The 26530-nt window shown below is 38.6% G+C and overlaps 1 pseudogene; it reads left to right on the forward strand.

Moving 5' to 3' along the window:
* Window positions 1-9555: 9555 nt before the first annotated feature.
* On the forward strand, window positions 9556-9671 carry LOC133255451 (U2 spliceosomal RNA; annotated as a pseudogene).
* The last annotated feature ends 16859 nt before the right edge of the window (window positions 9672-26530 follow it).

The raw sequence follows: 26530 nt of genomic DNA on the forward strand, positions 1-26530 counted from the left end.
TTATGCGGTAGTTTGAGCATTTTTTTTGCATTACCTTTCTTTGGGATTGGAATGAAAACTGACATTTTCCCATCCTGTGGCCACTACTGCATTTCCCAAATTCTCTGGCATATTCAGTGCAACACTTTCACAGCATCATCTTTTAGGTTTTTGCAATAGCTCAACTGGAATTCCATCACTTCCACTAGCTTTGTTCATAATGATGCTTCCTAAGGCCCACCTGACTTGGCATTCCAGGATGTCTGGCTCTAGGTGAATGGTCACACCAGCGTGATTATCTGGGTCATGAAGACCGTTTTTGTATAGTTTTTCTGTGTAGTCTTGCAACCGCTTCTTAATATCTTCTACTTCTGTTAGGTCCATACAATTTCTGTCCTTTATTGAGCCCATCTTTGCATGAAATGTTCCCTTGGTATCTCTAATTTCCTTGAAGAGATTTCTAGTCTTTCCCATTCTATTGTTTTCCTCTATTTCTTTGCACTGATCACTGAGGAAGGCTTTCTTATCTCTCCTTGCTATTCTTTGGAACTCTGCATTCAAATGGGTATATCTTTCCTTTTCTCCTTTGCTTTTCACTTCTCTTCCCTTCTCAGCTATTTGTAATGCCTTGTTAGACAACCATTTTGCCTTTTTGCATTTCTTTTTCTTGGGGATGGTTTGATCACTGCCTCATGTACAACATCACGAACTGCCATCCATAGTTCTTCAGGCACCCTGTCTATCAGGTCTAATCCCTTGAATCTATTTGTCACTTCCACTATAAGGGATTTTATTTAGGTCATACCTGAATGGTCTAGTGATTTTCTCTACTTTCTTCAATTTAAGCCTGAATTTGGCAGTAAGGACTTCATGATCTGAGCCAGTCAGCTCCCAGTCTTGTTTTTGCTGACTATATAGAGCTCCTCAATCTTTGGCTGCAAAGAGTATAATCAGTCTGATTTCAGTATTGACAATCTGGTGATGTCCATGTGTAGAGTCGTCTCTTGTGTTGTTGGAAGAGCATGTTTGCTGTGACCAATGGGTTCCCTTGGCAAATTTCTATTAGCTTTTGCCCTGCTTCATTCTGTACTCCAAGGCCAAGTTTGCTTGTTACTCCAGATATTTCTTGACTTCCTACTTTTGCATTCCAGTCCCCTACAATGAAAAAGACATCTTTTTTGGGTGTTAGTTCTAGAAGGTTGTAGGTCTTCATAGAACCATTCAACTTCAGCCTCTTCAGCCTTACTGGTCAGGGCATAAACTTGGATTACCGTGATATTGACTGGTTTGCCTTGGAAACAAACAGAGATCATTCTGTCATTTTGGAGACTGAATCCAGGTACTGCATTTCAGACTGTTTTGTTGACTATGATAACTACTCCATTTCTTCTAAGGGATTCTTCTCCACAGTAGTAGATATAATGGTCATCTGAGTTAAATTCACCCATTGCAGTCCATTTCAGTTCGCTGATTCCCAAAATGCTGATATTCACTCTTGCCATCTCCTGTTTGACCACTTCTAATTCACCTTGATTCATGGACCTAACATTCTAGGTTTCTATGCAATATTGTTCTTTAGAGCATCGGACTTTACTTCCATCACCAGTCACATCCACAATAGGTGTTGCTTTCGCTTTGGTTCCATCTCTTCATTCTTTCTGGAGTTATTTCTCCACTGATCTCCATTAGCAGATCAGACAGCATAGTGTCCAGGAGTCTGGACACTATGGGTGGGTCAGCAGTGGCCTGCTGCAGGTTTGGGGGCACTGAGTGTAGCCCTGTGTGCCTGGGACCTTTTGAAGGAGGTCCTACTATCTTCATTACCTCTACATAGTTTGGTCTCAGGTCAAATAACAGGGAGGGAACATAGCCCCACCCATCAAAGAAAATTGGATTAAAGATTTACTGAGCATAATGCTAAGTCACTTCAGTGTCCGACTCTGTGCGACCCCATAGACGGCAGCCCACCAGGCTCCCCCGTCCCTGGGCCCTACCCATCAAAACAAGACTCAATTTCCCCTCAGTCAGTCTCTTCCATCAGGAAGCTTCCATAAGCCTCTTATCCTTCTCCATCAGAGGGCAGTCAGACTGAAAACCACAATCACAGAAAACTAACCAATTTGATCACATGGATCACAGCCTTCTCTAACTCAATGAAACTATGAGCCATGCCACGTAGGGCCATTCAAGACAGATGGGTCATGGTGGAGAGTTCTGACAAAATATGGTCAGCTGGAGAAGGGACTGGCAAGATACTTCATCACTCTTGCCTTGAGAACCCCATGAACAGTATGAACAGTATAAAAGAAAATTGGATGATTATTATAAAAGCCAAAATGATGAAAACCTCTTGGTGGAGGGTGAGAAGGTAATGCAATTGGGGAGAGGAACACGGGAGTTTCGAAAGAATTGGCAGCAAACACAAAGGTGCATAATTTATTAAAACTTCTTAAGCTAAAATATATATCCACACACTCTTCTCTATGATATACTTTTTTCCCTCTTTTTAGAATTTAAATATATTAAATTTTTTTTACAATGTTGTATTGGTTTCTGCCATATAACAGGGCAAATAGCCATAATTATATATACATCCCCTCCCTCCCTAGCCTCCTTCCCCTCCCTCCATGCCATCCCTCCAGGTGATCAGAGAGCACCAGACTGGACTCCCTGGGCTACACAGCATCTTCTCTTCAGCTTTCCATCTTATACCTGATAGTGAATATATGTTGATGCTACTTTCTCCATCCATCTCATTCTCTCCTTCCCCCAAGGTATCCACAAGTCCATTCTATGATATACTTTTAATAAAACAAATGGAAAACTGCATAGTAAAGTAAATAAATTTTTTGAGATCCCCAAACTGAATTACTGTTTAAAAAGTTGCAACCTGACATATTAATAGAATCTTTGCTTATAATTTTTTTCCCATCTAACATATTCTAGATTTCAATTCTTGACTTTCCTGATGCCAAAATATAATTATACTACAGTATATTGTTTAACCATGTGTAATTAAAATGACACCATTGAACTGTGGTAGTGTGTAATGTTTTCCAACTGTTAGAGGTTGAGAATATAATTTCATGTTGTGTATATGCTCCTGAAGACTATTTTATAGATTTACATAATACTAGAAAGATCTCCTTCATGTTACTCAAATTATAGATTAAAAATGAGCTATTGTTTGGTACAGAAGTCAGGAGAATGCTTCAAGAGTACTACTAATACATTTTGGGAAATACTACTCAGGCATAAAAGGGCCAGTTTGTGAAGCCAGAATTGTCGTTATTGCTGTTTTTGTGAAGTTTGGCATAGTGAAATTTGTTCGGCCGTGTCTGACTCTTTGTGACCCCATGGAATTCTCCAGGCCAGAATACTGGAGTGGGTAACCTTTCCCTTCTCCAGGGGATCTTCCCAACCCAGGGATTGAATCCAGGTTTACCACACTGCAGGCAGATTCTTTACCAGCTGAGCCACAAGGCTAGCCCAAGAATACTGGAATGGGTAGCCTATCCCTTCTCCAGCAGATCTTCCTGACCTAGGAATTGAAACAGGGTTTCCTGCATTGCAGGCAAATTCTTTACCAACTAAGCTGAGGGAAGCCCAGTTTGGCATAAGTCAAGGACATATTTGGGGCTATGCTGAGAAGAAAGGAAACTTTGCCCAGCGGATTAGAATTGGAGCTTAAGTGAGCAAGGGGAGAAAGTTCATAGGAACCAATTATAATTAAACTTATTTATTTTCTACCACATGTCTTTTATAGAAGACTCTTTCACCCACTGTTTCACATCTCAGTATTTCCGTCTTTCTCATGATCCTTAAGATTATTCTATCCTTTAAAATGTAAGATTATTCTATATTTTAAAGCTAGAAACTTTTCCTTTTTAAAATAAACAGATAAAATTCATATAAGTTTCTCTGCAGATTACAGATCAGTCTTTAGAAGATCTGCTTCTCTTGCTACATCCTATAAAATATTTTTCCTTGCGAATTTATATCTACCTATAAATAGACACACTTTATCTTAAGATCTAAATTAATCATTATTTTGCATAACAGGTAGAGAATGGAGTTTTACTTTGACACTAGTAGGTCTATTGAGTTCTAGCCCCTTTCTGTGTAAGTCATGAATATATTTTAAGACAATTTTGCAGTGAGAATATAAGTAACAGTATTCTCACCAAGTAATACAATAGATACAGTGTTCTGAAAAGTCATGCTCTGTACATTTAACTAAACTTGGCAGAAATACCCATTCCTTCTATGGAGAATACTAATACTATGTATAGAAATTTACATAGAAAATATGCTTACAGACTTCTTGGAGCTAGAGTTTAAAATATGCAACCTAAATTGGATCAATTTTATGTAAATATTCTGTGGGAATCAAAAGAAATTAGAATGGGACTTTGACAAACTCTTACACATGCACCCACATGCATATGAGTATATGAATGTGTGTTTGTTTACTTGTTTATTTTTCTTCTAAATCATTTGCCTTGAACAATCAGTTTTAATCAAATCAGCCTGATTCTAAAAGGAATGCAGCTTTCATAAAACAGAGGTACTACATGAAGGTAGGTCCCTGAAGAAACTAAGTATTAAAATCTCCAGGAATTATTGGCAAATTCTAAGCTATAATTCAATTAAATGACTTTACAAAACAATTTTGTTTCTTTTGAACAAACTGTACTGAACTAATTGAAGATACATGCACACACATGCAGATCATTGGTGTATACCTAAATAAATTTTCCAAAACAAATATATCTTTCCAACCAGGACTTATATACACAGACAAAATACTATAATACCCTAGAAATTCCCCACATATTCCCGTTTAGTCACTACTCTGTTCCCAAAGGAAGTCACTATTGAACTTTTAACACCATGAAAGTGAAAGTGTTAGTCACTCAGTTGTGTCTGACTCTTTGTGACCCCACTGTCTGTAGCCCACAGTCTCCTCTGTCTATGGGATTTTTCAGGCAAGAATACTGGAGTGGGTTGCCATTTCCTTCTCCAGAGGATCTTCCCATCCCAGGGATCGAACCTGTAACACCATAGATAAAATTTATTCATCTTTGAACTTTATGTAAGTGGAATCATATGGCATGTACAAATCTGTATCTTTTTCCTTGGCTCAAAACTCTGTTTGTAAAAGTTATCCATGTTGATTTACGTATTTATATTTTACTCACTTACATTGCTGTTCAATATAAAATAATGATTTTAAGGCATCAGCTATCCTTGACTATATACACTGTGTTAATGATATCACACTTAGTAAAATACTATTTTGAGTGTCAGTAGTTAAGCTGGCTGAATAACAGGGCATAAAACTTGGGATCAAAGGAGCTGGAGGAAAGTTAGTAGCAGAAGCTCTTATTAACTCTTCCACTCTATAAAAATAGGGCTGAAAAAAAAAATAAGGCTGACTTTAATAGCAAACCCCTATTATCAGGCTATTGTAATTTACCTTATTCCTAATTTAGCAGACCCTGATGCTTGGCTTATCCAAGAGCCATTAAAACTATTGTCCTTTCTTCTCTTTTCTCAATAGGGGCTGAAAGAGCCTGATATATATTTTTCCCAAATCTCTCATACTACTAAGGAATGACCATGTGATACAGTCCTGCCAATGAAGTAAATTTAAGAGGGAGTTTGGGGGGATGATTTCTAGGAAAATTTTAATTCTTTTGTTAAAGAGCTAAATGTGGAGAGGTAACAAACCAGAATAGCCAATACCCAAGCCAATATTGAAAGAGAAGAACAAAGTTGGAAGACTGACAGTATCCAGTTTTAAGATTTACTAAAAAACTATGGTTGGTGAACAAAATAGACAAGTAGACAATATAACAAAATATGGAATACAGAAATAGATCCCTATAGTCAACTGATCTTTGACAAAGTAGGAAGGGGAATACAACAGGGCAAATATAATCTGTTCAACAAATGGCACTGGATTTTTCCATGCAAAGAAATAAACCCAGACACAGACCTTATATATGTTATGAGTTAACTCAAAATGGATCACAGATCTAAACGTGAGACACAAAACCAGGAAAATCTTAGAAGATAAGATAGGAGAAAACCTAAGTGACCTGGGGTATGGTGATGCCTATTTACAACACCAAATCCTACCAAAAGAACAAATTCACAATCTGGACTTCATAAAATTAAAAACTTCTTCTCTGCATAAAATGGTGGCATGAGGATGAGAAGACAAGTTATAGACTAAAAGGAAATATTTGTAAAAGACACCTCTAATAAAGAACTGAATGTATATTTTAAAAACGACAATAAAGAAATAAATGATCTGATTAAAAAGTGGGACAAAGACCTTAAGAGACCTTACCACAGAAGATACATGCATTTCTCATGTTATTGTGCTTCACTTTCTTGCAGTTTGCAGATGCTGCTTTTTTTTTTTTTACAAACTGAAGGGTTATAGCTAACCTATGTCAAGCAAGTCTATTGATGCTATTTTTCCAAGAGCATCGCCTCACTTCATGTCTCTAGGTCACATTTTGATAATTCTCAGAATATTTCGAACTTTATTATTATTATTATATTTGTTATGGTGATCTGTGGTCAGTAATCTTGATGTCACTACTATGACTTGCTAAAGACTCAGATAATGGTTAACACTTTTAGAAATAAAAAAAAAAAAAGAAAAAGAAAATCAAGTTACTCAGTCATGTCTGACTCTTTGCACCCTGTGAACTACAGCCTGCCAGGTTCCTCTGTCCATGGGATTTTTCAGGTAAGAATACTGGATTGGGTTTCCATTCCCTTCTCAGGGGATTTTCCCAACCTAGAGATTAAACCCAGGTTTAATATGCACTGCAAGCAGATTCTTTACCATCTGAGCCACCAGGGAGGACTTTTTTAGAAATAAAGCATTTTTTAATTAAAATATATGCTTTTTAAAGACATAATGTTATTGAGCACAATAGACTGCATTATAGTGTAAACATAACTATTCTATGCACTAGAAGATCAAAAATTCGTGTGACTTGCTTTGTTTTAATATTCACTTTACTGTGGTGGTCTGGTGTTCTGAACCTGCAATATCTCTGAGGTATGCCTTATACAGTGGCAAATAAGCAAATTAAAACTTCGATATTACTACACACCTATTAGAATAACCAAAATCTTGAACACTAACAACCAATGCTGACCAGGATGTGAAGCAACAAGAACTCTTATCCATTGCTGGTGGGAATGCAAAGTGGTATAGCCGCCTTGGAAAATAGCTTGGTAGTTTCTTAGGAAACTAAACGTAGAGCCACACTTTGCTATCTGACTGAGGATTATCTCCAGGACTCCCCTCACCCAAATATACCAAAATCTATGGATGTTTATGTCCCTCATATAAAATGCATAGTATTTATATATAACCTATGAGCACCCTCCCATATACCTTCAATCATATCTAGACTATTTATAATATTCAATACAATGTAAATACTGTATAAATAGTTGTGAATACAGTGTACATTCTATGTGAATACTTTCCAGTGCAGGGCAAAGTCAAATTTTGCTTTCTGGAGCTTTTCTGGAATTTCTTTTTTCAAATATTTTTGATCCACAGTCGGTTGAATCCACAGATGTGGAATCTGTGAATATAGAGAATTGACTGTATTCACAGGTTTTGCCTGTGTTTTGCAGATCATATTACCATATGACACAACAAACTCAGCCCTTGTATTTTTCCAAAGGAGCTAAAAGCATACATCCGCACTAACACCTGCACACAGATGTCTTTCACAGCTTTTTGCATAACTGCCAAAATTTAGAAGCAACCAAGATGCCCTTTAGAAAATGAATGGCTAAATAAATTGCAGTCCATCCAGACAATGAAATACAGGCATACTTCAGAGATACAATGGGCTTGATCTCAGACTATCACAATAATAAAGTAAGTACTGCAGTAGAGCCACAAACCATAACACACAAGTTATATTTATACTATACTGTAGTCTATTAAGTATGCAATAGCATTATATGAAAAGGCTACACACTGTGTGACTCCAACTATTCTGGAAAAGGCAATGTATTTTGTAATATGTCTATAGTACTACGTACTATAGAATGTACTATGTATTCCATAGTATAGTACAAAGACGGGTAGTAAGTAGGGCTGGAGTGGGGAAAAAGATAAATGAGTAGAGTAGAGATGGTTTTTAGGGCAGTGAAAATATTTTGTTTGAGACCATAACAATGAATATATGTCATTACACACTTGTTAAAACCCATAGAATTCATAGATTGTAGACCACCAAGAGTGATCAGATCAGATCAGTCGCTCAGTCGTGTCCGACTCTTTGCGACCCCATGAATCGCAGCACGCCAGGCCTCCCTGTCCATCACCAACTCCCGGAGTTCACTCAGACTCACGTCCATCGAGTCAGTGATGCCATCCAGCCATCTCATCCTCTGTCGTCCCCTTCTCCTCCTGCCCCCAATCCCTCCCAGCATGAGTCTTTTCCAAAGAGTCAACTCTTCGCATGAGGTGGTCAAAGTACTGGAGTTTCAGCTTTAGCATCATTCCTTCCAAAGAAATCCCAGGGCTGATCTCCTTCAGAATGGAGCCTAAGGCAAATTATAAACTTTGAGCAATTATGATATAACATGATTTATCAATTATAACAAATGTACCATTTTGCTGAGTGATGCTGATAATGGGGGAGTCTATGGTTTCCCAAGTGGTGCTAGTGGTAAAGAACCTGCCTGGCAATTCAGGAGATGTAAGAGATGTGGGTTTGATCCCTGGGTCGGGAAGATCCCCTGGAGGAGGGCATGGGAACCCATGCCAGTATTCTTGCCTGGAGAATCCCATGGACAGAGAAGCCTGGCAGGCTACAGTCTATAGGGTCGCAAAGAGTTGGACATGACTGAAGTGACTTAGCACATGAATGTGTGGGGTAGGGTATATATGGAAAACCTCTGTACCATCTACTTGATTTTGTTGTAAACTTAAAACTTCTCTAAAAAATAAATAAATGGAACAAGAAAAAAAGAGATAAACAAAAGAGGAGAAGGGACCAATGACCTTCTTATCTTCCTGTCTTGCCTCTGAATAAAATTCCTGGAACTTCAACAGTCCTTTTGAGATCATGAAACAAAGAACATGAAAATGAAATGGTAGTATACTAAATTGGTCAAGCCAAAATGTGAAAATTAGAAACTCTGACCACACCATTGGTGCTGAACCAAGTTTTAGACTCATTGTTCAGTAAAATAAGTAATTTCTTTATGATATAACCCCATATTATTCAAGGTTTACATTAGTTCAATTAAAAGTATATCTGATGTACTATTTATAGTGATAATCAAGATAAAAACATGTATTGAAGAATGTTACTTGGAGTTATAGTGTATTTTACATTGACTTCTTGAAAGACAACATCTTTATTAGAAATTTAAAACTCCATATTCATCCAAAAGATGAACCATGCCTAGTTATGAAATACCTGAAATGCTTTCAGATGCTTTGCTTTTTAAAAACAATTTCTATGAATTTCTTGCTATGGTAGCACAACTTGAGCAAACATTCAAATATTTTAGTTTATCACTTCTTGGCCTTTTGGCTAAGATCAATTGTAGTATCTGTTCTTATCAGTTTAATATCTGATAAACTCTGGGAGTTGATGATGGACAGGGTGGCCTGGTATGCTGCAGTCCATGGGTTCACAAAGAGTTGGTCACGACTGAATGAATGAACAGAACTGAGCTGAACTGAATGTCCTCTATCTGAGAACAACATATTAAATGGATTTTTGGAGCAGGAAGTTGGAATAGAGGCTTTCTCAGACAAATACTTTACTGTGCAGACTCTTCTTGGTCCACTGGAGAATTCTGGTGGTAGACTGCTAGCTAAAAGTGAAAGTGTTAGTTGCTCAATCATGCCCAACTCTTTATGACCCAATGGACTGTAGCTCCCCAGGCTCCTCTGTCCATGGAATTCTCCAGGCAAGAATACTGGAGTGGGTTGCCATGCTCTTCTTCAGGGAATCTTCCCAACCCAGGCACTGAACCCAGGGCTCCTGCATTGCAGGCAAATTCTTTACTGTCTGAGCCACGTGGGAAGAGCCTTAGCTAGCTAGTGAAGTGAAAGTTGCTCAGTCATTCCCAATTCTTTGCAACCTCATGGACTATATAGTCCATGGAATTCTCTAGGCCAGAATACTGGAGTGGGTAGCCTTTCCCTTCTCCAGGGGATCTTCCCAACCCAGTGGTTGAACCCAGGTCTCCTGCATTGCAGGCAGTTCTTTACCAGCTGAGCCACAAGGGAAGCTAGCTAAGCACCTAGCTAAAATCCTCAGAGGTCGATGGACTTCAAACATGATTATTATCCCATCAGTAACAGAAAATAGCTTTTTACATCTTCATTTAAACAGGTGCTGCTAAGTCACTTCAGTTGTGTCCGACTCTGTGCGACCCCATAGACGGCAGCTCACCAGGGTCCCCCGTCCCTGGGATTCTCCAGGCAAGAACACTGGAGTGGGTTGCCCTTTCCTTCTCCAATGCATAAAAGTGAAAAGTGAAAGTGAAGTCGCTCAGTCATGTACTACCCTCAGTGACCCCATGGACTGCAGCCTTCCAGGCTCCTCCGTCCATGGGATTTTCCAGGCAAGAGTACTGGAGTGGGGTGCCATTGCCTTCTCCGATTTAAACAGGTAGACTACTATAATCATAGTTCTGAAATGCTTTATTGTCTCATTAAATTAATAGTTTCCCACAGACTTTCGGTCTCTGGTTTTGGGGTTGAGATGGTAGGGGAAAAGCATTTAAAAGTCCTTTGTTCCTTCTGTTGAAAACTGAAACTTTTATTTGTACCTCTTTATTTTTATTTTTAGCAACAACCCTTATTTCTCCCTTGTAGGCTTTCTATGGCAACATCTAAGTAAGAATAAATTGGAGTTAACTTAAGTTTTCTTTTAATCGGAAGTAAATCTGATATCTTAAAATATAGATGGATGTACCCCAATGAGTATTTTATGAGTATTTGGAGTCTTTCCTATCAAAAGGCATTTTATTAACAATCTATCTTTCTTATGTTTGTGATGAGACAGTATGCTGTATTGAGTTGACCTAAACAATGTAGTCAGAAAAGCTGTCCTCAAATCTTACTGTTAGCAATATTTTAATAGAGAACTTGAGGAATCATAAAAAAAAATGTATGTTAATAATCCTGCTTTGCTTCCCTGGAGAAACACTATTTTTTATACAACTGAGAGCCCAATTAATGATTTTTTTTCATTCTTATTACATTTTATAACAGGAAAATCAGAGTTTGGGGCTTTAAATAACAATTGTATGGTGTTTGTGAAGTTGAAAAATTTTCTGCATGCTCAGATCTCCTCTGTCTGATAAGTCTAGACAATTTTAATGAAACTCTTTCACTTAAACCACAGATCACATTGTGACATGAAAATGATGACAAATATTTCCCAGAAAAGTAAAAAATGAGTATTTATGAATATTTGCTCTTCTTATAAACCACTAACTGTAAGCAGAAGGAATGCATCAAAGAGCTCTGATATAACCATTTTCTGTAGATTTTGCATGGTATATTAAAACTTTAGAATTTGATAAATTTGGAAGATAGGAAAATTAAATCCAAGATGAAAAGAAACACATGCAAAAATGCACATTTTCTAAATGATGAATAATAATATAGCTAAGACTCATGGACATCCAGTGTTATTTATCAGACTGTACTCAAGCATGGTGCAAGAAGAAAGTACTTATACAGCATGTAAGCCAGTATTTGACCAGCTCTGGCACCTAAACAGGAAGATTTTTGGAGCCACGAATGTCTTCTGCACAGATAGGGTTTTATTTAGTGCCAGGGGCATGTCTTTTTCTACTTACATTTCCTGGAAAACAAGTACATATTTTGTAACCAGCCTATGAATAATGAAATACCTTCTCATGAATGGCGGACTTCAGAGAGTTCAGGATTTCAACCTTGGTAAACAAGCATGTATTTGTATGCCGGTCTAGGTTCATGTGAGCCTATGCTGCATTCCACAAACCGTCTCACAGAAAGGTTTCTGAAGCCCTCTTCTGACTCCCACTTCCCACATTTCATGAAGGAATGTGTGTATGGAAGAGGGATGGCTCTTCACAGAAGGATTCTAGTCAAGTGTTTCTGTCTCAAAATCAACCGCAGGCTGCTTTAGAAAGTAGAGCAATTTGGAACATTCTTTTGGGAAACTGGTAACATTCTACTGAAAGATGGAAGAGAATAAGTGCTCTTAGTTCTTTGGAGAGATTTTAGAGACTTCTTACTAATGGATAGGGTCAAAGACTTTGATGATTATGAACTAGGATGAGAAAGAAGATTACTATGTTCTGATAAGGAAGGAAGTAGAGGTAGAAATCAGTTGTGTTTATGATGTGTGGTGTATTATGGTAAGGCAAAGGGGTCTGACTTCCAGATGTCGATGCCCCTTGTTTTATTCAGCATCCAATTTTTTTTTATTCCTTCAGATATGTGCTTAGTGAAATGTTCAAACCACCCCAGTACCAATTTTCCCTCCCATACTCACACCTCTCCCCCCACACATACATAACTCAGGTGGATAAAAGTCCCTCAGGTTTCCTGTCTTGGAGACAGAAGGTACAGTTAGTCTGCAGATGGCCAATGAGATGACCCTGGCATCTATCAGTCATAGACTCAATGGATTCCTTTGACTCCTCAGAGGTTGAACGAGATGGAAACTACAGAGATAATTTTAACTAAAGAATCAAACACTTAAATTCCAGGTTTTGCTTAAAGAAAATTACACAAATATAATCATGATTCACGTGTCGCTTAACATCTAGAAATTTAGATAAATACTGGCAACATTTACTACCCATTTGATTTTTTATTTCTCAAGAAGATTTGGGCATTATTTTTCTCTCAGGTAATTCACTTACAATTTGATATGTCAGTAGGTGGCTATGGTGCCTGATTAAGGCATTCTTATCTGAAAAGAGTGTAAATCGTGCAAATAAAAACCCTAACTCAAAGATAAGAGGATATTTCCTATTCAAATATACAACTGTTCAAAATGCAAATAATTTTTTCTCTCAAGAAAGTATAATATGGTGTCTTTGATGTGTAGCTTGACTAGTATCAATGTTCATTATTATAAAATCATTTTTATTTATTCATTAATTTTAAAGTGATACTAATCGCTATACTCTCCAAAATATTTTGAAAATAGTAGTGAGTTGTAACTTGTGTTTGTACTAATAGTGGCACCACTATAGATATTAAACAGAAATAACAGCTGTACTTTTTACTGAAATGAGTCTTAAATTTTGTAAGTCTTTGATATGCAAGAGTCTCAGAGATACATCCATTACATAAAATATGACCACCCTGTAATTACGTGACCATTGTGAAATATTTCATCAAAACATCCAAAGAAGAAAGTAAAAATCATCCATAAACCTAACACTATCAGAAATATACTTATGATCTTTAAAATTTTTTTAAATACATATAATTGCTGAAATGTTTAAGCAGAATCTTAACTTATATTTTTATTATGATACAAAATTAGAGTCAGGTTAGAAGAAACACATCAGTTAAGTACCTCAATTACTTAAATACTACTGCTCCATAACTATTGCTTACTTGGATTTATTTCTACCCCCATTATTACCATTAGGTTTGAAGAAAACACAGCTCCTGCATGCCTTCTGCCATGTGGGTGATGCTCCTAGATCCCTTCACTCTTCTAAATATCAAGTTCCTTGACTCTACTTCCCAACATACACCTCAAATTCTCTCACGTTCCTTCATTACTGCTGCCACTGCCCTTGTCGAACCCTCCATCATCTTGTACTTAGATTAATGTTAAAGTCTCCCTGTTAGTCTCCTTGCTTCAACTTCTGCCCCTCTGGGACTTCCCAGGTGGGCTAGTGCTTAAGACTCCCTGCTTTCCCTGCAGGGGCTGGCTGATTGATCCCTGGTCGGGGAACTAAGATCCTGTGTGCTGGTGGTATAACCAAAAAAAATAAATAAAATAATATTGCCTCTCCATTCAACAGTCAAAAATGGCTGATAATAAATGACGGATTTGTTTGTTTAATCATTCATGGCTTTGCACCTACTTTAAGGCTAGTTCTTTCCTAGGCACTGGGGGTAAATCAGTGAACAAAATGAAGTTCCTTTTCTCATGCCACAACTGATAGGTTCTTGAGTTCCTATGCTTTCTTAGGCTCCATGTTCTTGCTCAGGGCACTCACTCTGCCTGGAAGGACTTTTTCTGAGTCACATCCTTGCTTGGGTTACTTGTACCAGTGGTTCTTCAAGATAAACAAAAATGGCCACCTCTTTGAGGAATACTTCTGTGTCTCACACCCTACCAGGCTATGTTAATGCAAATATTTGTGCTTTTTAACATTTTCTATGCATTCCCGTCTCTCAGCACTTGCATTGTATTATCATAGTTAATTACCTCTCTGTCTTCCTGAATTTGACTGTGAAATCTTCCTAAGAGGGGATTTTGTGTTTCCATTCTTGTTTATTAGATCACAACATGACCCATGACCTAACTGCATTATTGGAAGGCTGTTGAGACAAAACATCTAGACAGTTTTAATTTCAACATCACACAGATATGAGGCAGCAAGTTAAAAAAAAAAGCTAATGAAGGGTCTCAGGTTCAGAAGTCCATTCTGGGCTTTTTCTTTGATATCTTCTGGACAAGCTTTAGAATCTGGTTGATTGTGAATGCCCCTGATTAAGGTAGGGGACACATAAGCAGAAAACAAAGACAGCCAATGTGTATGCTCAGTTGCTCAGTCATGTCTGGCTCTTTGCAATCCTATGGACTGTAGCCCACCAGGCTCCTCTGTCCATGGGATTTCCCAGGCGAGATACTGCAGGGGGTTGCCATGTCCTTCCGCGGGGTATCTTCCTGACCCAGGGATCTCATGTCTCCTGCATTGGCAGGCAGGTTCTTTACCACTAGTGGAAGACAGCCAATATCAAACCCATTTTTAACCTTCTTGCTGGGTGATCCTCTGCAAATTGTATAAGTGTGAGATACAATTTTCTCATTTACATCTCAATAATTAATATGGAGGGCATGAAATATCTAGTTGGTTTTCTTCCAAGCAAATGAAAATATTCATGCTAATTGTGAGATATCCATGCAATGTGAGTTTTTATTTCAGTCACTAGTACTTTTCTGAAAGTTCTCCTTGAAGTCTGGATCTATCTTTTAAGTCTATTCATCTCCATCCTCTTATTTTTCCAGGCACAGGAATGTGGTAGGGTGTGTTAGACAGTGGTTTACAGTCAAACATAATTGGTTAGATCTCTCAGAGAATATGTTTTTCTGAGATTCTGTCTGTGGAAAGAACATTGAATCCACATGTGTTGTTTTCTCTTGTTGCCATTGACATCCAGAAGTCAACATTGGTCTGTTTTTAGCTTTTTAAAAACTTTTCTTTCTTTTTGTTTTAATGTGGCTTTCCTATTTTTCTAAACTTACCCCAGATGCCAAGATTGCTTCAATTCTAGCCTTTTCTCCAGGGCTTTACTTTGTATGGATAATGGGATCAGTGCATGATTGTTATCACTTTCCTCTGTAAAGTGAAGCCGATAATCCTTATGTTTTCTTAGGCTTTTATAAAGACGAATTGGCTGTTTAAAACTGTTTTAAAGTTGAACTTTATGCTTTTCTAATTGAAGGAGTATTTTAAAAAATAATTGAAAAAACTGACTTGATACACCAGAACAAAAACATATTCTTCTTCTTGGCTCAGGATTCATTGGCTTGATTTTGCAAAGGCCAAAGACTCATTTTGTTAGTGTTGAATTTATTCACCTTCTTAATCTTGGTTCAGAATATGTAATCTTGTGTGGGGACTGGAGATTGGAGTCCTAAGGATACTCTTCGAGTTTTAACAGGAAGGAAAAAAGACTCATATTAAAACTTGCCTTAGATTTAATAGTGATCACTCTCCAGAAGAACATAACCCTATGTTTAGAGGGAAAAAAATGACTAGAGGCTCTCACCAGCCCAAGTTTCAATTCTAAATGAACCAAAATACTCAATTTAACCTGAACCCATGTGAATTTCTTGGATCTCAGCCGAGTTTATTTTACAACTGGAAAGTACTGAGACCACCCTGAAAAAACAGACGATGATTTTGCCTTAAAAAATCATTAAATAAATATTGATTCCTCAGGAGAAAAGCTCAAGCCACAGACATCCACACCCAATAATTAGCTAATCGACTCTAAATGTCAAAGATGAATAGAAAAAAATATTTAAAAAGAAACTACAACCTTTATTTGTGGTTTAACAGGTATATGAAATACTATAACCAAATTTCTGTTGCCCAGAGTTGGACGCCAAATGCTAATTTGGTTTTAAATATTTAACAGATTTTTAAAATGAAAATGTTTTAATATAAACTGCTGGTTAAATAATTTTCCTAATGTTCTTATTTCCTTTTTCCTGTGACTAACAGTTGAGAAAGCATAGTCATTTTTGCTCAAAAATTATCTGAAACTATTTAACTCACTTCAAAAATGAGCATAAATATTGAGGAACATTTGTACTTTTTACTTATTGCCTTCCATTCAGATCATTTACTATAAAGTATAAAGTATAATCATTTACTATAAAGTATAAAAACATAAGGTGGTCCACAGAGTGTTTATACTTTAAGTCGATGTATTATCTTTTCAAATGTTTTACTGTTAATGCATCTATTAATTATTCTCTGTATACACTTTGTAATTTGATACATATTCCAGGATTTTCTTCTAGGAAGCTGATCTGTATATGTAGTATTATGAAATTGATTATTGATATACAAATTCATTATCTCGGGCACATCATAAGAGTTGTGTATTGACTGATTGCTCCAATTCATAAATTTTACATTTGGGGAAAACAGAGTCATGGTAAAATATGCTCTGATAAGTATGAGAGTTTTTCTCAGAAAATTAAAAGTAGAACACTGTTCAAAGATTGTTTAAAAACACATAATTTCCCTGAAGTCCTCTTTGCTCCCTAATTATGAAGGACCCTGAAGTGACTTTGAGGTTGGTTATCTACCTAAAAGATCAAGTGGCAAGGATCGTCACTACAGGTTCTTACATTATTTAACCCACAGGAAGTTTCCTTTTTAGGCAAACTCTACTCAGAATTTGGGCAGATATCAGACCTCAGTTTTTCAAGCCATGTTCTTCCTATAAAAATATAGCCACACAATTCTTATCCCTGTGTTTTCATGAGAGTGGCAGGATTCCTATTGCAAACAATGAAAGATGTACACAGAGTTATGATTTGAGAAAGATAAACAGATGCTCTTCACTATTATATCCTAACAAGGCTTCTGTTATACATTATTAATTACTCTGGAAGTAACTCCAGGATGTTTAATACTTCTTCAAGAGATTTTAATAAATTTTCCTCACTTTCAGAGCTTATTGACTTTTTTTCTTAAAGCTTCAAGTTTGGCATTAAAAATCAAAGCCTGTCTGTTAATGCCAAAGATAATTGTTGAAAATTACAGCACTTAAATTGGTGACACTGCTGGTGCAGAAACAAATACAGTGCTACCCAGTGCTGTCGTATCCTCTTTGCTTTACTAGTACAGATTCTCACTAGCAAATCCGGATTAGCTACTCCAATTGCCTTTCCTACTCCATTTGCAATTGCCTACTCCAATTGCAAATGGTTTCTTACCTCTTAACTGGTGAGAAATTTTTAAAATATTTTCTTTGTCTCAATCAGAGCGTGAGTGATGAAATTTAAAAAACAAAAACAAAAAAACCTTAGATTTCTTTCTTGTCTGTCTGCACAAACCTCCTTTCAACTTCATGATTGTTTCTTCCAACTGGGATCTGGTTTACCAGGCCACAGGACTAAGCCACCCACTGTCTTGATACTCTCAGGTTTGAGTTAGAAGCTGTCACAGCAAGAACTTAAGATTGTTTAGTTCAACTCTCTCATTTATAAGATGACGAAACAGAACCAGAGATGTGAAGGGACCTGTTCAAGGTTATGCAGCTAGGTAGTGGAAGACTTGGTTTAGATTTTGGAGGTGGGGTGAGGCATTCTTCATTATACATTCATTGGGTTATGCAGCTCCTCTTCTTTATAATTTTAATTGTTTATTATGTAGATGTTGTTGAAAAATGGTCATTTCCTCCCTGCCTCTTCACTGAACAATATGAACATAATTTGCTCTGGATATCTGACAGGCTGATATCTTTGGTGGTGGTGGTTGACTGTCATGTGTACCCCTTTCCTTCCCAGGTAAGTGAGGAATGGGGTAAAGAATTACCCATTACTCTTGATGTCCACAAAAGTAATAAATAGCAGGTGCCTGCTATGACAGCTTTTGTAGCAGCCAGAATAAAGGATTATAACCTTAATATTGCCAGACACTCTCAACCAATAAACCTACAGTAGGACAAGTGATGTGAAGATACAGGGACAAAGATTTTGGCCTGGTGTAGGCAGCAGCGATGACAGTTCCTGGGTGAGCACTGGCAATGATGCCAGCGGCAGGCAATGTCCAAGACTGGCAAGGGCAGTGTCTGGCATCCTTCAGATATGGCCATCATGTCCAACCTGATGTTTCCTGAGGAGTAATTTTAGCTGTGTTCCAGGTACTCTGGCTTTCTTGGTTCCTACTTCTTTCCTGTGGTTACTTAATATTCTAGCTTTCCTGGAAATTTTGTGAGTATCCAGTAACCTTTTTGAGAAATTCTTTTTGGATTTAGCTCATCCAAAGTCAGTTCTGGTTACTTCCAAGAGGAACTCTGATAGTTACATAGCTTGAATAGAGAAGTTTTGTTTTCTGGATCTTGGAATATCCAATAAATATGGTTGCTCTGGTATACATTTCACTAGCAGAGAGATGAATCCAAAGCCAACTTAATTTCTCAACTGCCAATAAGTGATGGCTGCCCATTCTAGCCTCTCCAAAATATTCCCTATATAATTAGCAAAATATTTCAAGTAAAGTATGTTTCTCTCTCTTTATTTCAGAGTTGGGGTCAATTATTCCTTCCGTAAGTATTCCAAAGACTTTGCTTTAAAAGCTGTATGCATCATACACAGATCTAAAAAATTTTACTACGTTTGCGTTATATTCATAAAGGCCTTCCTCCTACTATTGTTCTTTCCAAGTGTTAAGAGCGCTGGACCGGAAGTCTGGAGGACATAGATCCTAGTTCTTACCCTTCTTCCAACTGATTTGTCACCTTTGTAAATGATGGCATCTTTCTGGGCATCAATTTCCTGGGTGTAAAATGTGGGAAAGGAAAACCTGAAGAAAGTGGGCTGTATCACTTCTTCTTATATTGTTACTTCTTGCTTCACAGACTCTGATTTTAAAAGAAAATGTTGGAACAGGAGAAAATCTGTCCTGTTCCTTTCTCCCCATCTCCCCTAAGTAAGCATCAATATCCATCCTTCAATAAAATACAAGGAACAATATAAGCAGGAAAAAAAAACAACTTTTTTTTTTAATAGAAGCTCATGAAATACAGTAACTCAGTTTCAATTTTCTGGAGCTTTGCACAATAATTAACCTTAATTATTGCCTAGAGTAAGCAAACATGCACAACTCCAAGTTTTAAAAAGAATTCCATTCATTAAGATAAAAGAACCAGGCATAGGTAGAGTGATATTTTTTATGAAGTACTTGACTTGAAATTTTCTAACATCTGTAGAAAGTTAAAAAACAATCACTACAGTCATTTCAGTTACTCTGAAGCCAGCAATACATGAGTAATCCTTAGGCACTTTATGGATCCTACAAAATCATCAAATAGATCTTCAAAAGTGTTTGCAGGAAGAACCACACCTCTTTTTTTCTAGGCATGGAAAAACCACGTAAAATAGACTCTCAGTGAAGCCAGCGTTGCAAGTAACAGACACAGAGTTTATTTTTAGAGACTAGGTTGCTATTCGGAGAAGGCAATGGCACCCCACTCCAGTACTTTTGCCTGGAAAATCCCATGGATGGAGGAGCCTGGGAGGCTGCAGTCCATGGGGTCGCTGAGGGTTGGACACGACTGAGCGACTTCCCTTTCACTTTTCACTTTCATGCATTGGAGAAGGAAATGGCAACCCACTCCAGTGTTCTTGCCTGGAGAATCCCAGGGATGGCGGAGCCTGGTGGGCTGCCATCTATGGGGTTGCACAGAGTCGGACACGACTGAAATGACTTAGTAGTAGTAGGTTGCTACTAGGACATAGTTGGACACTTTTTAGTCTGATTTAAACATACAAGAAATACCTTTCTGATCATTTATAAACTCTTGTCTCCACCCTACACAGAATATAAGATGTAAGGGTTCTAATAATAAGGACACAGTTAAATGCGTTGACAGGTGCTTTCTCCTTTAACAATTAATTTGGCCTAAGCAGTATCTAGTTAATGAGGCCTTAAAGTGTCAGGAATGAATAAGTGTGCTCTCCCCTAACTTCAACATGAGGCAATGGCAGACACTGCTCTTTTCAGCTTATTTAAGCTTATTTGGATGCTTTTCCTATTTATTCAGTGTCCCTTTAGTGAGAATGGTCATGGACTTCGAGCTGTCTCCTCCCTAAAAGACCGGCTTCACTGTCATGAGTCCCTCCCAACCCCTCCACCCTTATTGTAAGCTGACACTGTACTACTAATACAGAACTGCTGGCAAACAGCTGTAATTAGGAAGTACAAACTTGGTAGTATTAGGTAAAAGCAGTTTAGTTCTGAATTACCCTTGAGCATTTTTAGGAGGTGTGAAGTACTTTTTGCTTCTAATTAAAAGCAGAGGAAATACTGAATGAAGGCGAGCTTTGAACGTAAAGAAGAAGGTGTGTGTTTGGACAGGCTTTCTCCCTGCTATTTACTTCACTGAAGACCTGACTTCTCAAATTTCTTTAATAAGGACAAGCCACTTCATTCAAGCTTTCAAACTTAAAAAGATGATGGCCAAATTCTTAGGAGAGGCAATACAGTGTCTCAAATTCATATTAAGGGACACATGGCTGACATGAAGCTATTTTCTGAAGACTGGCTAAAAGAAAAAGGATAGGAAGAAAAAAACCTTAAGATGCTAAGAAATCTTGGAAACTGGGCAGGAAGCATAATTCATCCCCCAAGAAACATGGGACAAGCAGATATTTCAGAGGAAGTTGTAAACTAGTGGGATGCTTACCCATTCGGCATACTGAGAGGCTGCTAGACAACTTCTGTCTTAATCGGGGCTCCTTGGTCAGGTGTGGCTTGATGTCTAAAGAATACATCAAGCAAATAGAAATCCCAGTAGGGCTTTTTTTTCCTTGTCTCTCTTCACCTCTGGCATGTGAGCTCCTTGGGGTAAGGAGTATTACTGTTTTATTCACCACTAGATTGCCAATACCTGAAAGATCTGGTACATGATAAGGACTTAATAAATATTTGATATAAGAAGAAAGAAGGGAAGGAAGAGAGGGAAAAAAGGAGGAAGGAAGGAAGAATGGAAAGAGCGGAGGACCCCTGAGACCAACTAGTGGCAGAAAATTTTGAGGAGTGTGATTTTCAGTAGTCCAATGAGTGTGTAGGTATCTTTAAGAAATCTTGTCTGTGATGTGTGAAAACACCCAACACTCCCAACTGAGTGTGGTTATAAGATAGCTGACACAACATCCTCTTAGCTGAATTTGTCCCACTGTGTTCACTCACCCCAAGTTCCCTCTGGCTTCCAACTTACCTCCTACTACTTAGTTCCTCCCTCATGGAGCATCTAAACATGTCTGCATCACCCATCAAGCTGCCCTTGACTTGTGTTTGATTGCTGGTCCTCAATTGAGGTCTTCCCTATTTTTTTTTTTTTTTGGAATTCACCACAACATCTGCAGAAAACCTGTGACTATCCAGGTGCTTTAGATTGAGCAGCAACTTTTATTCTGAACTGTGACCCCAGCCTGGCCATTGCTCAATCTTGTCAAGTCCTGTGATCATGATGTGGTCTAAATCTTAGGGTGAGATGGAGTCTTCAGAGAAGGGAACTAAAGTGTCAGCCTCTGCGGAGCTAGCAACAGCACAGGCTGAGGAAAGGGGAAGAGAGAAGAAAGGAGTTCTAGGGATGAGGGAGCACAGAAAAGGGGGATGGGAGTGAAAGCTTTACATACTTTAAAATCTGGCTCTGGCTTTGTCCTGTCTCACATGCTGACTGTACCAGCTCATAAAACATTTAGAGAGATGCACAACTGTGCAAACAGAGTGAATTGAAACCAGTTTTAGTAATTTCTCAATGAAGGTATTACCCTGTAATTCTCTGTGAACCAATTTTGCAAGCCCAAAGGGAATAATGGTTTGTTCTAGACAGGTCTATTAATGCTGGTCCCGTCCTCAGCTGGTTGGAAGGGAAGATTTCATTGCCTTCAAGTCCCTGCCCAGTATACACAATCATGTTCACTGGCCTCATCCATGAAATACGGTCAAAATAGCGTCTGCCTCCCAAGTTGTTATTGGGATTAAATGAATCATGTCTAGAGTTTTTAGGAGGTTGTCTGGCACATAGTAAGTATCCATTAAATGCTAGCAATGGTATTGACTGTGATGATATGAGATGAGAGTGATGATGATTATAAGGGATGTTAACACATCGTTGGCTATGATTGATTGGACAAGACAATCAAGGCCCAAAGCTTAACCCAAAGCAAACAATCCAAAAGTTGCACATTGCTTTATGATTTCTGCAATTGGTTTCAAAAGAGGAGCTAGAGCAATCTGGGTCCTTCCTCCGACAACCAACCAATGGAGATTGACAAACTTCAGGGGCTGGAATAGCCACAGTGAGAAGATTAAGATTGGGAGGAGAAACTAACTGAAACAGGGGTGGGGTGGGTGGGTGAAGAAGAGGCATTGTAAGAAATGCTCTCAGAAGCAGGGATACTTTGCATGAGATTGTATGCAGCCAGTACCCAGTCAGCTGTTCTCATTACATACTATTTTCTTGAATGTCTCTTAGGTTCTAACCCTCACTCCTGGCTTTTAGCTTTAAACACATCTGGGTTTGAATGTTTGTGTTTATGAGTCCAAAGAATCCGGACTGGATTTTAAAAATACTTTTTATAGTATAACTAATCATACTACAAAAAATAATGAGTCAGATATTATCTGGCTATAGGACTTCCTTTCAGTTGTGGCTTAACAGTTTTAGAACATACCAATGATTACAAGAGGCTTCCCAGGTGGCACAGTGGTAAAGAATCTGCCTGCCAATGCAGGAGACACAGGGACATGGGTTTGATCTCTGGGTTGGGAAGATCCCCTCGAGGTGGAAATGGCAACCCACTCCAGTGTTCTTGCCTGGAAAATACCGTGGCAGGCTACAGTCTATAGGGTGGAAAGAGTTAGACATGATTGAGCACACATGTGCACACACACACGTACCCAGAATTACAAACTGATACAGATTCAGCTGTTTATGAAAATTAAATTTCTATGGCTAGGCTCTTCTATGTAATTCTACCCTCACCTCCACTATAACATATTGCTAGATATTAGTGATCTCACCAGTGACTGAGATGGCAGAGGAAAGTGTCAGGTATGCAAACTCTAATGCCTACAGGATATTAATTCATAGACTGAATGCAATACAATACAGAGTAGTAGGAATGCTGCCAATCAAAGAGGCATACCCATCTGTGCCTTCAGGGCCCCTCCCCAAGAAGGGACTTCATCCTCATATCAATCTTTTCTTAGCTGGTGGAAGTATGTTCTGAATAAAAAAGCTAGAAATCCAAAATTTAAAAATTGCAGCCTTCTGTTTGTTGAATACTGGAAACTAAGTTTTTTTTTTTTAAAAAAAGACGTGGCCCAAAGAAAATGTATCTGCAGACTAAACTTTATCTGAGGCTGTCAGTTTGCACCCTCTGATACAATATATAGGTTATGAAATATACTCTGGTAAAGAAACAGACGTTTTACAATTTATCACATTTCCTAAGTCCCCAGACAACTATGTGGTTATACTTTAGAAAGACAAGAGAGGGAAGACTTTGAAACATTTTATCAGAAGTAAATGAAAACTGTATATCAACACATCACAAAATTTTGAAAAAAAGAGTTAACATAATTATGTCTGGGGAGTGTGTGATTTCCTTGGTTCTGTCTCATCACAACAAAAATTTGAAGCAATGGACCAGTGTTTCAGCCCTCGGAAGGACCAGTATTACAGCTCTGTGTTACAGCTCAATTTTATTTAGAAAGCAAAGGAAAATACATCCTAAGGTATGAGGGCATGCTGACTCAAAAGATGTGAAGAAAAGAGAGAGACCCCTGGCCCTTTGGCTCCTCTTTTTATGTTTTTTCTCCTCCCCCTGGGCCTGCCCTATGTAAATTGGGCTAGCCAGGAGTGCTGTTTGTTTTACCTGAGGTCCTCACTCCAGTCCTCGGACCTTCCTTTGCTCTATTTTCTCAGGCTTTTCCCTTGCTTGTCTTTAGCCACTGCTATTCTGGACTCATTTTTCCTATTCTAACTACCTAACATTTCCCCCTCAAGAGACGGGAGGCCCAATTCTTTGGGAATAGGCACATCAAGGTCTCTCTGGCTACTTCCTGCTGAACTGGGATGGCAAGGGGCATTGGGCTGCCCCCTCTTGCTAGTCTCAGGCCTCAGGGTCCTTATAGCTGTGTCCATATAAGGGTGAGTGATATTTTCTGTGGTCGGCTCTAGTTTTATATATCCTTGTTGAACTGGCACTGCATGTTGTAGCTTGTTGACCTGGGCAGAGACAAAATGGGCTAGGCAATTGATAATACATGGAATAATCACAAGCAGCATCAATATGGTGATGACAGGGACTAGTAGGGGCATTAGCCAACTCTAAATTTCTATCACCAGGAGGATCCCCCAAAGAGAGATTGTGGCCACCCTGAGAACTCTCCAGCTCATTCTTTGAGATCCTGTAGGGTCTGAATGTTTTTCTTGAGTACTGTGATACTTCCTTTAACTTAGCTGGAGGTATTTACCCAGAAATAAGACGTCTCATTCAAGATGGCTCAAGTCCCTCCTTGTTCAGAAACCCTTGCAAGGGCCACACCGAGGTTGTTTCAGCCAGGTTAAACATGAGAAATGGCACCATAGATATCTGGGGAGTGTGTAATTTCTTCAGTTCTGTCTCGTCACAACAAAAATTTGAAGCGACAGACTAGTGTTTCAGCCCTCGGAAGGACCAGTGTTACAGCTCCGAGTTACAGCTCAATTTTATTTAGAAAGTAAAGGAAAATACATCCCTGAGGTATGAGGGCATGCCAACCCAAAAGACGTGAAGAGAAGAGAGAGACCTCTGGCCCTTTGTCTCCTCTTTTTATGTTTTTTCTCCTCCCCCTGGGCCTACCCTATGTAAATTGGGCTAGCCAGGAGTGCTGTTTGTTTTACCTGAGGTCCTCACTCCAGTCCTCGGACCTTCCTTTGTTCTGTTTTCTTGGACTTTTCCCTTCCTTGCCTTTAGCCACCACCATTCTGGACTCCTTATTCCTTTTCTAAGTGCCTTATGAACTATGGCCTGAGGTTCATGACATTGTAAAGGAGACAGGGATCAAGACCATCCCCAGGGAAAAGAAATGCAAAAAAGGCAAAATGGCTGTCTGGGGAGGACTTACAAATAGCTGTGAAAAGAAGAGAAGTGAAAAGCAAAGGAGAAAAGGAAAGATATAAGCATCTGAATGCAGAGTTCCAAAGAATAGCAAGGAGAGATAAGAAAGCCTTACTCAGTGATCAATGCAAAAAAATAGAGGAAAACAAAAGAATGGGAAAGACTAGAGATCTCTTCCGGAGAAGGCAATGGCACCCCACTCCAGTACTTTTTCATGGAAAATCCCATGGATGGAGGAGCCTGGTGGGCTGCAGTCCATGGGGTCTCGAAGAGTTGGACACGACTGAGTGACTTCACTTTCACTTTTCACTCTCATGCATTGGAGAAGGAAATGGCAACCCACTCCAGTGTTCTTGCCTGGAGAATCCCAGGGACGGGGAAGCCTGGTGGGCTGCTGTCTCTGGGGTCACACAGAGTCGGACACGACTGAAGCGACTTAGCAGCAGCAGTAGCAGCAGCAGAGATCTCTTCAAGAAAATTAGAGATACCAAGGGAATATTTCATGCAAAGATGGGCCCGATAAAGGACAGAAATGGTAGGGACCTAACAGAAGCAGAAGATATTAAGAAGAGCTGGCAAGAATACACAGAAGAACTGTACAAAAAAGATCTTCATGACCCAGATAACCACGATGGTGTTATCAGTCACCTAGAACCATACATCCTGGAATATGAAGTCAAGTGAACCTTAGAAAGCATCACTATAAACAAAGCTAGTGGAGGTGATGGAATTCCAGTTGAGCTATTTCAAATCCTGAAAGATGATGCTATGAAAGTGCTGCACTCAATATGCCAGCAAATTTGGAACACTCAGCAGTGGCCACAGGACTGGAAAAGGTCAGTTTTCATTCCAATCCCAAAGAAAGGCAATGCCAAAGAATGCTCAAACTACTGCACAATTGCACTCATCTCACATGCTAGTAAAGTCAT

Source organism: Bos javanicus, chromosome 1 (assembly GCF_032452875.1).
Source record: "Bos javanicus breed banteng chromosome 1, ARS-OSU_banteng_1.0, whole genome shotgun sequence".
NCBI lineage: Eukaryota > Metazoa > Chordata > Mammalia > Artiodactyla > Bovidae > Bos > Bos javanicus.